Consider the following 18,406-nt stretch of genomic DNA (forward strand, 5'->3'; position numbering starts at 1 on the left):
TGTTATCTTTTCGGCGCCTACTGAAGACCTTCCTCTTTCAACACCCTTTTAAGTAGAGTCCTTGTCCCAGTCTGCATCTGTGTTGGAACTGCTTTTTAATATGTTTTTAAACCTTTTTTAAAAGGTTTTTAAAGTTGTTTTGTTTCAATATGTTTTTAATGGTTGTTTTGTTTTAATATATTTTAAAGTCTGTTTTTATGATGTGTTAAAGTGTTTTTAGTGCTTTTGTTTGCCACCCTGGGCTCCTTCTGGAAGAAAGAGCAGAATATAAATCTAATAAATAATAATAATAATAATAATAATAATAATAATAATAATAATAATAATAATATACACAACTTCCTGTCTCAGTAGAACTTTGCTTGACCAACATGGTCTGCCTGAGCTCTGGTGTGTATTGTGGTTCTAGTCTTGCATCTCGCTTGTCCTCTGTTCCTGACTGCTCATTGGTCCTGACTTATTCTCTAGTCCAGATTGCTCTTTGGTCCTGATTCACTCCAGAGTGTTGTCCATAGAACAGCCCTGATGCAAGCATCACCCATTCCTGATGACTACCAAAAGTCACAGTATTATCTGTAAAAATGTTATACTGTTTGGTCTCTTTCTTCTATGCTAGCGTTGACAAAAAGCAGACAAAAAAGAAATTCCGGGTTGCATCCAATTAATTCCTATGCAGAGCAGACAAGTTGAAAAACAATAGGCATGACTAATGTAAGTCCATTGGTTTAAGCAGATCTACTCCAAACAGGGGAGGCTGGTGGCTCCAATGTCAGTGGGACAGTGAATCCACTCTGGGTTTTAGTCTGAACTTTCAAGGAGCTGTGCAAGGTGCTGAGTACCTGAAAAGTTCAGACTAAAAGCCGGAGTGGATTCACTGCCTCACAGACTCCAAGTAAGACTTAATGTGATACAACCTATGTCTGTGCTGAAAGTTTCATTGTCCACTCAGTGTTAAATCCAGAAAACTATAAATCTTATTTCAAGTATTGGCATTTGTGCCATAGGTGGTTCAGCTAGTGACCCCCTTACTCTCCCCAAACATGTAATTTACAGAATATCTGTTAACTTGCTTGATTCTGCACAGTGAACACTGTTAATAATTTTGTGTAGCACCATTTTCTTTTTATCTTGCCAAATTTCATGGCATTGTAGAAGTTATCTAACCAGATCATAAGGAATTATTTTAATCTGAGTAAATATTGTTTTATCCACAGGTACATCTGTAATTGTTAAAGAATTATGCCATATTTCAGTGCATAGAAACCTGAAGTGCACCTCAATCGGCAGTACAAATTGTCTGTACTCAAGACAGGAAAAGTATGTGATAGAAAGGAAGATGATTAGAAAACACAGGATAATCAGCAACTCCTTCAAATTAGCGAAATGATTGTTTTAAAGGGACAGGATCCACATTCACCTGATGGTGGCTTGTCTTTTAATTTCTACCTTGATTTTTAAGGTTCACATTCTTTACATTTATTAAAATTACCACAGCAATAATCTTTAAATGCAACCTCTAAGAAGATGCAGATGCAATTTCACAGAAGAAAGGCTAGACTACAAAAGGGGGGCATTAAAGGGCCTTGAGCCTTCTAAAGACTATAAAATCTTCAGATCTATAAATGGGGCCAGTCGGAGGGGGTGGGCAGGAGGGACATTTGGCCATTTGGCTCAAAGGGGGCCTCAGATTTAGACACCTGTTAATTTTTTGGCATTTCATAAGTTTCACAACTTGTTTTTATGTGTGTCAGTCCAAAATGTGACACACAATCTCTCAGATGAAAGCTGCAAATGTAAACAAACAGGAGATGTGATTTAGTAAAAGACTCTCTCTTTCTGATGCCTTATTTTGTTTTTGTATGTTGCCATTTTTAATTGTTATTATGGCTATGGGGATCAAAAGCTGGAAGTGGCCTGAGTCTTTCTGGACCTCTAAGAGTTCTGAGTATTATGAGAGAGGTAGAAGAACTTTTCTCTATCCACTTTCTCAATGCCATGCATAATTTTATACACTTCTATCATGTCTCCTCTGACCCGCCTTTTCTCTAAACTAAAAAGCCCCAAATGCTGCAACCTTTCCTCATAAGGGAGTCACTCCATCCCCTTGATCATTCTGGTTGCCCTCTTCTGAACCTGTTCCAACTCTATAATATCCTTTTTGAGATGAGGCGACCAGAACTGTACACAGTATTCCAAATGCAGCCGCACCATAGATTTATACAACGGCATTATGATATCGGCTGTTTTATTTTCAATACAGAGGAATGCATGACCAGAAAAGAGTGCAGAGAGTAGCATAAAATCCAGATGAGAGAGCTAACACATAGTCATGCCCCCCTCTCCCCACAATTCAATGACAGTTAGGTGCAGGAGAAGGACTGGAAAGTTAGTGCTAGATAGCAGGCAACAATAATTTAGATGGAGCAGGGAAGAGATTGGCTGCCACAAACAATGAGATTTAAGTAATGGTAAACATGCATGGGAATATGCAATTGGCTGCAGCATTTATTTTATTTTATTTATTTATATCCCGTCCTTCCAGCAGGAGCCCAGGGCGGCAAACAAAAGCACTAAAAACACTTTAACCATCATAAAAACAGACTTTAAAATACATTGAAACAAAACATCTTTAAAAACATTTTTTTTAAAAAAAAGCTTTCAAGACTTTTTAAAAAAGGTTTAAATCATTGGGGGGGGGGTTAAAAAAAGTTTTAAGAACATATTAAAAAGCAGTTCCAACACAGAAGCATCCTGGCTCATATCAACTATATGTTTGAGGAAGTATGCCCTGCTGCTACAGATAGTTGTTTTCCATTCATGGAAAAGTCATTTTCAATATAGTAGAAAAAACTTTGAATGAAAACAATAATTCTATATGTAGAGAAATCAAGACTTTGCACAAGCTGTTGTTTTTTGCACAAGTCATTTTTATGGTCCATTAGAGTTAATATGCTATTGCAGGGGTAGGCCATGTGATGCGCTCCAGATATGGTTGGACACCCATCAGCCTCAGCATGACCAGTAGTCAGGGATGATGGGAGTTGTAATCCAACAATGTCTGAAGGGCACCATGTTGGCTACCCCTGCACTAGTTTGCTTATTCATTATGTTTTTTCATACTGTAATACAGCTCCCAATACATTTTGGTGCTGTGGTGTGAGACATTTTCTGCTAATGCTTGTCAATGAAATGATACTAATACATTTTCTTTTTCCACTCATGCTTTTTGGATTCATGCCTATATTTTTACTGCAGCAATCAGTAGTCATACACTGGTGTACCTTCTGTACTATGGAAAATACAAAGTGACTTTCAGCAGATGAATATTGTCCAGAGAGATCAAAGTTGCATTCTGGAACTCCCTTCAATTGATAATTACTTGTGTTTTCGCCCACTAACGAGAAGGTTGCAAACAGCCAGCCAGGACAGAGCTAGATGGACATGCAAGAAGCTCATGTCTTAAGCCTAGTTCCAAACCATTCTGAAAAAACACGTGAAGAGGGGCATGCATGGCCCATGCACCCCACCTTCATCCCCATCCCTGCCCCTCCACCACAACCTTCCCTCATTGAACAGGAAGGTCAGAAGGAAGATTCTAAGCACATTCAGCTGCATGCACATGGAAACCTTCCCTTGATTGGAAACCCTACATTATAAATTGAATGTCCCTTCAGACGTTCCTATGCAATAAAAGAAGGTCAGGCGATGAGCAGGCAGGGTCAGCACACACAGGGACAATCCCTGCATCCATTTTCAAGAAGGCCAGAAATAAAGTGAAGTACACTGTAATCTATTATCTCCCTTGAGTACTGAAAGATCACAGTGAAATTTGGTACACATGTTTACAACATTTATTTATTTATTTATTTATTTCTGCGATTTATTTATCGCCCATCTGGCTGGAAACCGAGCCACTCTGAGTGATGTACAAAGTCATAATATATAAGTATCACAACATCAAAACAGCAATAAAACATAACTCTTTGTTCATAGTTTAAAGACCTGTTGAACTGCACACACACACACATCTGTTTTCAAGGGGACTAGGATAGATTCAATACAACACGATATCTGAAATGAGGCATCTTGAATATTGTGTTTTACTTTAAAAAAGACATTTGCCATATACAGAGTAGTAAGATACTAGATTTTGCAACACTGTTGTCTAGCATGTTTATTTAATGTCAAAGCCAATGCAGATATGATCAAATGGCAGAATTAGTCATATGATACTATTGAAGATATTGTCTGTCTCTAGAGACTTTTTATCTAATGAAAATTATATTATTATTACTATTATTGATGGGAAACTAAATCTTATAGTAATGAAACTGCTTCAGCCTTTTTTGTTAATGGTATGTAACTGCAAATGCATCTGAACTTCTTGGGAAAACTTCACTTAGCTTGCATTAACAATGCAAATAAGCCCAGAAGCATAATCCTGCCAAAATATATACCAGTCACTGTTTATAAATGTGAAAAGAAAATTAGCACATCAAGAGAGGGAAAAACACATCTTTTGGTGTCAACCTTTCTGTAAACCTCTTTCTAGCTCTAACAGTTGCTCTTCCCTTTTCTTTTTAAAGAGGTGCGATGGACACACGGAAGGTACTGCACCTGGCATCCACCGCGTTGGCTGTTTAAAATCGCAGGCAGCATCTGTGCTGGATTCAATTGATTTCATCACCTGAAATGCCTGAAATTAGACATTCTCCAAGGTGTCGCTTGGATTAACTTTTTTTAATTTCCTTTTTATTTTGAGAAAGGCAAATAAGAGAAGGTAAGAATTAAGGGTCCTTTTTACAAAATCATGAATAGTTAAAAATATATATATTTACTGTTTCTAGGATTGAAACCATGCAAGTGGTAGAACTAATACATACAATGGAGCTTCTTTCTCCTTAACGTCCTCCCCAGTTTTTCACTGCCATTTATGTTTAGCATTATTACTATACATGACACTTTATAATGGATAGGGAACCTGAGGCCCTCCAGATGTTGCTGAACCACAAGTTCAGTGATTCCTGACCATTGGCCATGCGGGCTAGGACTGATGGGATTTGAAATCCAACAACATCTGAAGGCCATAGATTCCTCACCCCTACATTGCAAAGTAGTATATGCGGCCAAAAGATAGGACCCAGTGGTGGAATTGACAGAGGCTTGTGTCTGTGAGCAAAGTGCATCCTCATATACACTTGGAAGTGTGGAGGGAGATACTAGATTTCTCTTTGGGCCCCAGCCCCTTGCAGGTCATGGAATATTGCTTTAGATAATCCCCCGACTTTCATGGATGTCATTTCGGAGGAGGCATGTGAGCATGAATGTTGTTGTACCATTTATGATCTTTTATTTCACAACAATGAAATAATACTGGTGCTTGTATGGAAAACGGTGAACACTTAAATTCTTCTCTCTCTGTGCCACATGCCTACACATCCACATCTATGAAATCAGCTTTGCACTTATTTTTGGTGCCAACTGAGCAGAGTAAAATACTGAAGCTATTTTCCCATTCATCTTAACTCCCTAGTCTCTGCATTCATTTTCCTGAAATTTTGCAGATTGTGTTCATAGAGAAACCTATAACACGTACACCATTTTTGTAATCAAATCATTGCCCATAAAATCACTGGCAGGAAAGGAAATCCCTTTTAGTTCTCCCACCAAAATAATATTTAAAGGCACCTAGCACAAAACCCCCTGGATCTATTTGTCTGTAATTTGGCAGGTACCTAAGGGTACCTATATTAGGTACCTAATTTGGCAGGTACCTAGGGGTACCTATACAAATTGCCATTGCAGGAAAATCACTGCAGCTGCAGGACTCATCACTGCAGCTGTCTAATGAAATTTTGCAGGACTCATCCCTCCAGAAGCAGAATGTCCCAGCAAATTTCATCCAATTCTGAAAATATTTCAAATATTTGAACGTTATGTACAGTTTCTTTAAAAAAAAAACCCTCTAAAGGTGCCCGGCGCAAAACTCTCTGAACCTATTTGTCTGTATTTTGGTAGGCTTTATACACCAGGAGAACTACTATGGTCTGCAAATGTCATAAAATTATGTTAATTTAATCAGACGAAGGCAATGGTAAACCACCTCTGAATACTGCTTACCATGAAAACCCTATTCATAAGGTTGCCATAAGTCAGGATCGATTTGAAGGCAGTTCATGTTAATTTAAAACAAATAGAGTTATAGCCTTTTTAAAAATTTCCCATAATAGTGAGTGGGATAGGCACAAAGCTTATTTTTTCCTAATTGGGACTTGGATTCTGACCTGAACCAAGTCAGGCAGCCTCCAAAGTGTTTCAGACCAAATTGGGTTGTCTACCAAAGTGTCAAATTGGTGTTCAAACCAAATCTTATGGTTGGTGCACACCTAGGATATGGGGCTAATGTATCCTCTTGTTCTGTGCTTGAAATAAGGCCAAGGCCATATAACAGTTTTATTTCTTCATTTTTGGCCCTGTGAAGGCAACTGGAATTTTTTCACATGCCTCATCTTGGCTGTCAAAGACTTTAATTCTGCCAAGCTATATAGACATGGTAAGGAGAACTGTACCCACAACTGAAGAACCTTTGAAGTTCTATTGCAGCTGCTTGCTCAGCTGAACAGGCAAGTCACATTTTCACCTGAACATCAACTTGGTTGGCAGCTATGTGTGTAGCTGTTGCAGAAACCTTAGAACATCTTACCTTGTGCTTTCATATCTTTCCTTACACACATAGTTTTACAGGGTTGTAGCCAAGATCCTTTCCCTTGCTTATCTTTCTATAGAATCCAGTGCGCAGAACAATTTACAGATAAAACAATCATTTGTGTATCATAGATTTTTGCCCTTTTTCAAGATGTTTCCTTCAATTTCCAAATTTAACCTCAAACCCAGAATATTATGGCTAGCTTTCTAATCCTAACCACATGGGCATAGGAAAGTAGAATTTATTTCTGAATATTCATTTTCTTTTGGCTGAACTATAAAATATTTCTACCTTCTTTAATAAAAAATAACAAACTTGTTGACATTTAAATGAAAGTCATAAAATTATTTTAATAGGTGGCAAAGGAAGACGAGATTTTGTAATTTCTTTAACAGCTGCAAACAAAACTGCTTTTGAATGAAAAAAAATCTTTGGATACAAGATGATAGTATCCATAGGCTTACTTTGATTATTTTTTTAAAAGGCAAAATTAGAGTGAGATATTTAAATTGCCTAAAAATGTGGCCACACGTATGAACTTAATTTTTAAAAAACTGAAAAGAAATGTGGTAACCATTGTCAGTTTGTACACCTTCAAGCATAATTGTGAAATGAAACTGTCACTGTGGCATTGATGCTCCTCTCCAAATTTAGGAATATAAGAAGCTGCCTTAGTCAGACCACTGGTTATTCTACCTCAGTATTGTCTACACTGACTGGCAGCAGCTTCCCAGGGTTTCAGACAGGGAACATTCCCAGCCCTACATAGAGTTGCTAGGGAATGGACCTGGGACCTTCTGCATGCAAAGCAGATTATCTACTACTGAGCCATGACCTTTCTTGCATTTATCTCTGTTATCCTAGGTAAAAAAAATTGTAGGTACAAATCTTTTGGCTGAGATGTTATTGTTATGAGTTTGTGGGGGGGTTGGAATGGATGATTTCTGTGGGTCCCCTTTCCAGCCTCTGATTTGGAATCCTGTGCCTTGGGGCTGGCTCTGCTAGCCAGATGAATTTCTTTTGTTAAACAAATAGAGTGGCCAGGTAGTTAATGGACCTATTAGGAGCCCAGCAACTGATGAATGAGCCAGGAAGATCCTTTTGTCATTGAAACTCTTCAGGAGAGCCCCCCCCCTCCGGAGCCTAGGAGAGGATTGTGTTGTTAGTTGTGTCTGGAGAAAGGCTGGTAACTGGAGGTAGGCAGAGAGACTGGCTCTCTGCACCATGGCATTTGGGGTGCCTTCTGTAACATTGATGGAAAAGCCGGATATTGGACTGCTGATGCCTTGAACCCCCTCCATCTTAAGCTCAAGTTGGAATGTGTATAAATAAACAAACCATATTCATAAAGACACCGCAGTCTCCGCTGACCTTATTCCCAAAGGAAACCAAACCAAGGATGAGCGCAGGGACCCCCGAGATCTCACCACTCAGAGATTGGGGAGGCGCGTAACATTATGTTAAGAATCCACCATCTTTTATTAGACTTTTGGTATGCAATAGGGTTAATGATAGCTGTGTAAAGTTTTTAACCAAGAGTATTTGGGACAGCGAACACTTGAGGGAATGTTGCTTTGTGTGTATGTTTGGTTTGATCACAGGCACTGGCAAAATTTCTCAAGCCAAATCTAGCCTGTTCCTAATCCTAAAACCCACAGCATGTTTGGATTATCATAGGGTTTTAAATATATATATATTGAAAGTTTAAATGGTTCTTATTCATCCCTGAGTTACCTGGTATTTTGGGTGCAACTTTCAAGAATATTTATAATGGAACACTGTGGATTGAAATGCTGGTACTACTTGCAGAACAACAGAATCATAAACAAGCAGTAGGCTAAATAGCTACATTGCTTTGAGGCAAGACTGTCTATCCGCCAGTTCTCCAGCAGTTGAGTCTATCAATCTAGAATAGAGTATGCACCTCAAACGGACAACAGGTGTACTGCAGAAAAGTCCTTGTGGAACATATCGCTCCAGATGACTATTCAAAGAGTGAGCCAAAACGTGTGTGGCTGCGAATAGCAAAATACCAATTTGATCTGGGTGAGAAAGTACTTTCTGTTCCCAATTACGTCAACTCCACCTATGAATCTGAAATACTATTTGTGCATGTAGGGAATTCGTCTTTGTGTTGTCCACATGGTTCAATTAAGGCTACAGTCCTAAACACACTTACTAGCAATTATGCCCTGTTGAGCACAGTGGGACCTATTTCTGAAGAGCACACATAAAATTGTGCTGTATTCATTGTCCATTGCCTGGCACTGAGGCTGGACTTATAAAAACAAAGAAAAAACATTTGGGTGACAAAGTAAGGAAACAAATGGCTATTAAATAGCAACTATAATCCTCCGTGGCACAGAGTAGTAAGTGGTGGTAACGCAGCCGAAAGCTCTGCTCATGGTCGGAGTTCGATTCCAACGGAAGAAGGAAGTTGAATTTCCGGTAAAAGGGGTCGAGGTCCATGTGATGTTTCTGTAAGTTAGCATCTGTAAATATGGTAAGTGTGGGTCTATTGGGTGATGTATGGTAATTGACTGAGAGAGAAAGGGGGAGTACATGGGTGAGAAGCTGAAGTATGCTGGATGATGATTGGCTGAGTGGCTGGCTGGCTGGCTGAAGGTATAAATGGAGGTTTGTGAGTGATGAAGGGGAGTCGGTTGGAAGGTGGGAGAGACAGTCGGTTAGAGAGAGGTTGTTGAGTTGGTTGGCAAAGTTCTGAGGGAAGTTTGGATTGGATTTGGCTGATATTTAAAGAGGATATATTTGAACAGAAACCTAAAGAGTGACCATATATGAAACCATACACTTGTGAAACATTCCTAAAGTAATCTTGTTATTTCCTGTTATTAGTAAATAAATACTTATTTGGTTTACCAAAGGCCTGATCCTTGGCTGGGGAATATACAGACCAGAAGGGAGGGCAAGGTAATTACCAAGGCTGAACAGAAGCAGTATCTAATGGTGGCAGCAATGAAGGGAGGAATTGTAACAAGTCAAGTATCCAGAGCAACCCAGAGTTGTATGCTTTTTATATAAAGATACAAGGGGGTTGGGAACAGCATAAGCACTCAGTCACAACAGTAACCAGCTAGAGAGAGACTCAGGCAAAGTCTCTGGGAGTATTGGTTACAGGACGTGACTGGTGGTGCTGCCTAGCAGTGGGATCTAGTGAGATCTGTGCTAGAGCGGAGTGAGAAACCATATAAAGCATGGTCCGGACTGGTGGTGTCCCTGGTGGTGCCTAGTGAAAGGCAGTAGCCACAAGCAGGTGGGAACCTGACAGGGAGAACCAGGGAAGGGCGTCACAGTCCACTCAGCCTTCCATCCATCCGTGGTCAGTTAAATGAATACCCGGCATATGCTGGGGGTTAAAGAAAGGCCGGGGAAGGAACTGGCAATCCCACCCCATATATACGGTCTGCCTAGTAAACGTCGCAAGACATCACCCTAACAGTCGGAAACGACTCGCACTACAAGTGCGGGGACACCTTTACCTTTTTTTTTTATAACCTGTTTTTTTTTCCAATACAAAGGCCATAATGGCCATTCAACTATATAGTTTCTAAAATTGTAGACATTTCCCAGATTTAACTTACAAATTGTTGTGTTAGAAACCATAATTACAGCTGTGTTGGAGTATCAGTCTAAGGATACTAATGCCGAACTCCTTAATCAAGTGATTTTATGGCAGGCATGAAGCAATTATTCCAGGTTTAGCAGCCCTATCTGAATAAATGACATTTTTAGACCAGATGAGTCACCATTTATCAATGTGGGTTTTAACTAGCAAATACAGGTTGGCCAATCTATATTGGATCATGGTAGGGAACTAGGAGAGCTCAGATCTTTTCTCCCACCCCATACCCTAGTGTAGTCCTGAACCAAATTGGCCCCTGTACTTGCTATATGCATTGGAAGGAAAGTTACCATTCTTGTCAATGGAAACTTTCCTTCCAATGCAAACAGCATTGGAATTGGAGAGATGGGTACTGGCGAATCCAGAGTGGCATTAATGCCATGCCCCACTCCATGGCAGCCATTTTGTGACTGATACCCATAACATTCTCTTAAAATTCTAAATGTACCCACTGGTCCAGAAAGGCCGGCTACCTCTGCCTTAAAGTTTCCATTCTCTCCACTGGAGTCCTGATCTGGATCAGGTCCCTGTATCTATTTGCTTATTGTGTGAATGTTGTCATGTCTAATTTGGCCTAACGTAATAATTTAAAATGAAAAATACATTTAGCGGAAAGGGGGAGGGAAATCCAAGACCACATGTTTAAAAAGAGATGGAATGATGAACCTTAATATGGAAATTGAGATAAAGAACAGACCTTCCAATAATATTGTTTACAATTATATACTATTGCACTTGTAGGACTTATCTGTACATAGTTTAAATACATCATTCAAAGATAACCAAAAACACACACACAGAGAAATGCCAGTATGTGCATCAGTTCTGAGAGACAGGCAACATTGTGAAGGAAGCAGATTACTTAGACATAAATATTTATTTAAATGCTTTGCAATGGATAGCTGTCAAAGCCAGTTCCCAATGCTATCCAGAAGAATAAATGAAAGGCCATGTGACTATCTCTTCCATAAAATATACTTGGGCAATGGCATATCTGTTGCTAAAGTGTTTGCATAATATGCAGTCTATTGCAATTCTGTCACTTTCAAAATAATGCATATTATACTACTTACTGTGCAAATGGATTTTTAGAGAGACGCTTTAAAAATGAAAGGAGGTTAGGAAGCTTGAAGAATAAAATTGCAAGCAGTTGTACTGGCCACACAAAGTTGCACCAAACATCTTTTTTCCCATAAATAAATCTGACAAATTTAAAAAATTCAGCAAAGATATTCACAGAATTTACTTTGGAAATATCAAAATGAAATACAACGCAAACCACTTACACAAAGACACATACTTACTATGGATGAGTAAGTATGGATGGGTGATAGAACACTTTACCTTTTTCTACGTAATGAAATAAATAAAACTGCTTCTATGATCCATCTTTTTCACAACATCAGCACCCCAATATAGCAAGGGCAATCCATGCATAGAAGCAGCTCTACACGTTGCTTATCCTTCCATTTTAGCCTGCATTTGAGCAGAAGGGTGTTGTAGAGCAAGAAGCATCTGCAGACAGGTTGTCCCTACACTGGCAAACAAATTATTGATGCTGCTAGCTCTTAAGGCAGTAATAATCTGTGGGGTGGATAAATCCAAGGACTTACTGCTCTTCTCTGACCAACATGTGATCAGCAAGCAGTTGGCAAATAACAAGATCATCAAATGAAACACATTGTTGCATGAGAAGATCTTTGGATCTTAACTGAATAGGGATTTGCATCTCTGTACTCTTCTGTATTTCATATTGATTGCAATGGCCATTCTACTATAACTACAGTTTATGGACTGGGTTGGATAACTAGATCAAAGTTTCCAGGAGGACCACTCAGAGATAAAACAGACAATCATATTATGCAAACATCAGCGGAACATGTCATATTGTCAGAGGGCATGACCCAAATGCCCCAGTTTATACAACATGTCATCTAACTCTGCTTATCACATTTTTATGAAGTTACTGCATTTCACATAATTTCATACATAGTTGCATTCTTATATGGTAAAAGTGAGGCAGCTATGGCCATCCAGATGTTTTATACTCCATTAGCCTTAGCCACCACGGGCAATGGTCAGGGATGATGAGAGATGGAGTTCAACAACGTATGGAGGGCCACAGGTTACCCATTTCATTGTGTGAGAATATGTGTAGTTTACAGTAAAAGTATAATTAAGCATGTCTGTTCCAAGGTGCTTTTACAGCCACCACCCACACCTCTGGTACACTTTTCTGATAAAATACTAAATGTAATATAGTGCTTGTGACTATATGACAATGATAACTGTGGCTTTTGCTGTTCTACTGTTTTGCTGTTCTGCTGGCATGTTTTTATAGCAGTCCTATAGACTGCTAGCAATGAATCTGTCTCCTGGCTATAACAGAGTTGCCATTCTGCTGTGTGTCCCTGATGTTACCAAATACCTGTTTTTGTTTGTTTTGTAGTGAAAATTGTATGGCTATTTTGGGGGGAATGTGGGGATAAAGGGACAGAGGGCAGGGGTGCAGCGGAGGTATATGAGGTGAGCCCATTTTGAGTTGTGCCCAGTTGAAAGGAGCTGGATCCATCTCAAAATTGGCCAGCCTATTTAAGTAGAGGCAGTTTGAATTTCCAGCTTCTCCTTTATACCATCTCTAGCACCATTAATGGTCATATCCCAGATGTCAAGGACACCAGGATATGTCATTTTCCCAGGGTCCCTGAGCCCTTACTTTAGATGTCAGGTCTACATGAAGAACCAATATTCAAGATACAAGGGGGAAATATGCATCAGTTTGGGTTAAGATTTGAGCTGGAAAATAAGTTCTAAAGAAAAAGGTGGCATCTTTGTACTGGCATTTTTGTTTAGTAGATTGTGTTGCACTGTGGTTGTATTTATAGCCCGTTCACATGTTGATTTAATATAAATTCCCCTTTTGGCAAAAAGGGGTTTTAACATGTGTTCTTAAAATTATACCTAGAGGTTCCATGGACACAAGCCTATACCTCTAAAGTGTTAGTTCATCCAGTACCAGTGCATAAAAACTTTTTTTTTGTTCTCAGGAAAGGACAATCTCATATTAAGAGCAGGACAATTAAGATTTTTGGCACCATCTCTGGCTTTTTCTGTGTTACCATACTTACATCAGTTGTCATATTATTCTCTGGTTGCCAATTTCTCCACCAAGATGCTATCATTCATTGTATCTACCAGCTCCCTTTCTCCCAGCAGAGGTGCATTAATAACAATAGTAATAATAACCCATCTTCAAATTATGATATATTCAAAGTTGTTTTTCTTTTAAAAAGGGAGAGTGGACTTCACTATATCCATATTTGTCCCTGATACATGAATACAGGAAAGAGAAAGCAGATTAAACCAAAGAACGGATGCTAGCAAAGAGCACCCTTCCATTGCTCCCACTTTGTTGTTGTTGTTGTTATGTGCCTTCAAGTCGATTACGACTTATGGCGACCCTATGAATCAGTGACCTCCAAGAGCATCTGTTGTGAACCGCCCTGTTCAGATCTTGTAAGTTCAGGTCTGTGGCTTCCTTTATGGAATCAATCCATATCTTGTTTGGCCTTCCTCTTTTTCTACTCCCTTCTGTTTTTCCCAGCATTATTGTCTTTTCTAGTGAATCATGTCTTCTCATGATGTGTCCAAAGTATGATAACCTCAGTTTCATCATTTTAGCTTCTAGTGACAGTTCTGGTTTAATTTGTTGTGACACCCAATATTTGTCTTTTTCGCAGTCCATGGTATGCGCAAAACTCTCCTCCAACACCACATTTCAAAGGAGTTTATTTTTCTCTTATCTGCTTTTTTCACCATCCAACTTTCACATCCATACATAGAGATCGGGAATAGCATGGACTGAATGATCCTGACTTTAGTGTTCAGTGATACATCTTTGCATTTGAGGACCTTTTCTAGTTCTCTCACAGCTGCCCTCCCCAGTCCTAGCCTTCTTCTGATTTTTTAACTATTGTTTCCATTATTCAGAGAAATTCCTTGAAACGTGGTAAAACACATGGAATAGGTTTCACTGTGCAGTCCCCATTGATTACACCATGGCTCAGTGATGACTCCTTCAGTCCTGTTTAATTTCTGGTAAAATAGGACCAGCAGGGACGTCAGTTTTGAATTCCATGGGCTAGCCTTTCCCAACCAGGTGACCTCCAGATGTTGTTGGACTCCAACTTCCATCAGCCGAAACCAGGATGACTGGAGCTGCAATCCAAAACAACTGGAAGGGACCAGGCTGAGAAAGACTGCCATACAGATAGGTTATAGTAATCAGTAATAACTCTTTTTTTACCTTGACATCCATCTACCATCAGATCAAAAGGCTTTCTTTGTGTATTAATCCTGGATAAACGAACACCTTAGAAAGCTTGTATTCATGGAACTTCTGGGTGTAATTTTAAGACCACTTATTTCATGAAAGCACAATTTATACATGCAATAATAAATAAATAAAACAAAATGCAATCTTCTAAACAAAAATGGCAGAGCAAAGATTATTTGAAGATCCTTGATTGCTCACAGATTAAAACTACTATTCAATGTCATGACAATTTATGTTTCCATTTATGAAACTACTAGTTATTAACTTCTAGTACCATTTACAGCTGGTAAGTAAGAATACACCAAGCAGGACACATCATACAAAATTATTCCAAATGGTTATGGCACAGAGAGATAGGAATGTTTTAGGAAACTGTTTTAAACTCATCAGTGTTTATTTAAAAACACAAGGGCTGGATAAGACAAATCCATTTCACAATGTCAATATACCTGGCACATTCATAATATGCTTACTCTCATTGCAGATTTCAATTTGTCAGCTCGTTAGTGGTATGCAACCACCAAACATGGATTGCTTGCTTTGGATGGGGTCGTACTCCCTCTGAAAGAGCAGGTCCGTAGTCTGGGGGTGCTCCTGGATCCGTCTGTGTTGCTAGAGGCCCAGGTGACCTCCATGGCTAGGAGTGCCTTTTACCAGCTTCAGCTGATAAGACAGCTGCGGCCATTTCTGGACCGGGATTATTTATTTATTGGATTTCTTAGTCGCCCATCTGGCTGGCTAACCAGTCACTCTGGGTGACGTACAAAATAAGCAAAATAGCACAAAATGACACAGCAATACAATAACATTAAAATCTAAAAGCAATGATGTTAAAATCTAGCCCACCCCAAAGGCCTGCCTGAAGAGCCTGACCACTGTTGTCCACGCACTGGTAACCTCTAGGCTGGATTACTGTAATGCGCTCTATGTGGGGCTGCCCTTGAGGTTGGTTTGGAAGTTGCAGCTGGTGCAAAATGTGGCAGCGAGACTGCTCACTGGGGAGGGTATCGCCAACATGTCACCCTGCTGCTGAAAGAATTGCACTGGCTGCCCATTTGCTACTAGGCCAAGTTCAAGGTTCTAGTTCTGGTGTACAAAGCCCTATACAGCTTGGGACCAGGATACCTGAAAGACCGTCTTACCCCTCATATACCCAGTCTATCACTGCGCTCTGCAGGTGAGGGCCTCCTGCAGATACTATTTTATCAGGAGGTCCGTTCTGCACAACATAGGAAATGGGGCTTTAGCATGGCGGCACCTACTCTGTGGAATTTCCTTCCCTCCCAGGTGCCATCTCTGCTATCTTTTCGGCGCCTTTTGAAGACTTTCCTCTTTCAACAAGCCTTTTAAGTTGTGACCTATCCCAGTCTGCATCTGTTTTGGAATTGCTTTTTAATATGTTTTTTTTTAAAAAAAACTTTTTGAAAAAAGACAATATGTTTTTTAACCCTCTTTTAAAAGATGTCTTTAAGCTTTTTTAAAGAATGTTTTTAAAGTTGTTTTGTTTCAATGTATTTTAAGGTCTGTTTTATAATGTTTTAAAGTGTTTTTACTGCTTTTGTTTGCCGCCTTGGGCTCCTGCTGGGAGGAAGGGCGGGATATAATAATAATAATAATAATAATAATAATAATAATAATAATAATAATAATAATAATAATAATAATAATAATAATAATAATAATTGCTATTGGTGGCTATCCTTGTTTTTGTGGATAAGCTACAAGTCCTGAGAATTGTTGAAAAACTGAGAAATCAGGAGAGAAGGAAAAGATGAAGAGTTCAGAACTAATATGTACCTTACAGGGGAGACATGAGCATTCACTTGTCACATTGTGCCACATGGAAAAGTTAGTGTTGCGGTACTGATGTTACAAAGTACAACTACAATACACCATCCTGGACTCAAACCTTCTGCACACATTAACTGATGGAGAAAAGCATTAGTGTTAGAATAACTTTTTAATACTTATTTATTTATTTATTTATTATTTGATTTATATCCTGCCCTTTGATTATTTGATTTATTTGATTTATAGCCCGCCCTTCCTCCCAGCAGGAGGAATATATTCATATACCAGCTTCTCACAAGACATCAAGGCAGTATACAGCAATGTAAAAAAACCTTTGAAAGCAGTACAAAATACTCATTAAAATGACTGACTAGGTACTCAAGAATATTTTAAACAACTACCCAGGCCTGTCAACATAAAAAAGTGTTCAAGAGATGCCTGAAACTCAAAATTATGGATGCCTGTCGAATCTCTGCTGGAAGAATGTTCTAAAGCCTGACTTCTAGTTGAGGTCTGTTGAGCCTCTGTAACAAGGATAACTAACAGGTGATCACAATGATCTTAGTAATATGAGTGGCTAGTATGGTTTTAACACCATTTCAAACCCTAGTATGCAAACTAACAAGGAACTGAAGTGAATGCAGATGCTGTATTTAGAATGGGAACCCACACAGCCTTAGGGAGGAACTACATGTTCCTCCTATTAAAATAAATACATGGTTCATTTCACTGTGTTTGTCTTATATCATTAATGTGGGACATTTTCTTATACAATTAGTGTAGGACATTTGAACCGAAGGGCTTGTAGTCAGGAGTTCAAGGTCCCTGACTTACCTGGAGGCTGCGATTTGTGCCCTTGCGTGGGTGAGAGGACGAAGCGATCTTCCTTTATGTTGTGGGCAAATCTAGGTGCCTGTTGTGGCAATGACTTTTGGCTGCACTTGAGCATGGACAGGCCTGCCACCAGGAAGCCAGTTGGCTCTTTGGGGGTGGGGGTGGTGAGTGGACTGGGAGAAGAATTCCTTCCTCACATTGTCTTGCAGACTGTAAGTTCAGGGAGATCTAGTAGTGTCCTCTAGGACTTCAGCAAGGCAACATTTTGGAGAAGCAGCCATGGAACAGACTGGAAGATTCTAAGGACAGCGCTAAGGAGCATTGGCCACCAAAGAGGCATGAAGCACAGCAGTGGCAGTGACGCAACTGAAACAGCTCTGTGAAGAAACCCAAAGTGCATCCTGCTGGATGTTGGGCCTTGAAGCATCAAAGAAGAACCAAAGGCAGCTCAAATAAAGAGTTGAAGGCAGCTCATTTTTCCTTCAGTGCAAGATGTGACCTAGAGCAGGGAGCACCACAAACAAGAGGGAGCAGTTTTGCCTCAGTGGCATGGGAACATCCATTCATGGCCCTGCTCTGGGTTTTCAGCACAGCAGGCAACATTTTTGTCTATGTACAAGATGGACACCATTTTAAGCCAGTCCCACATGTGCCATTTCCGGTCATCTTTCTCCGACTATGGATGGTAGCTGCCATCTTTATCATTCCATCCCCCCCACACACACACGTGGCAATCCATTTTGTGCTCACAGATTATTATGAATCCTTCTGCTTCATGGGTTTGCACAATGGCAAATCTAGGTGAGACTTCCTGAACAGTAAGCTGTGGCTAGAGAAACTGAGCCTCTACATTAGGGACATGCTGGAAGGTTTCAGAGCACCTAAAACCATATCTAAGTTGTATTTCTTTTGGCATGTATGTTGGGAGTACAACCAGGACAAGTGTCACAGGACATACTGCAAATTTGCCCACAACTGTGATAGCTGTCTTTTCCACCACACATGCCAGTGGGCTGCTCCATTGCTTGCATATGTTTTGAGGCCTTTTTGGAATGGCCTGTGAGAAAGAAGATGAGATACTCTTATGTCACTCATT

The sequence above is a fragment of the Rhineura floridana genome, chromosome 10 (genome assembly GCF_030035675.1).
Source record: "Rhineura floridana isolate rRhiFlo1 chromosome 10, rRhiFlo1.hap2, whole genome shotgun sequence".
Taxonomy (NCBI): domain Eukaryota; kingdom Metazoa; phylum Chordata; class Lepidosauria; order Squamata; family Rhineuridae; genus Rhineura; species Rhineura floridana.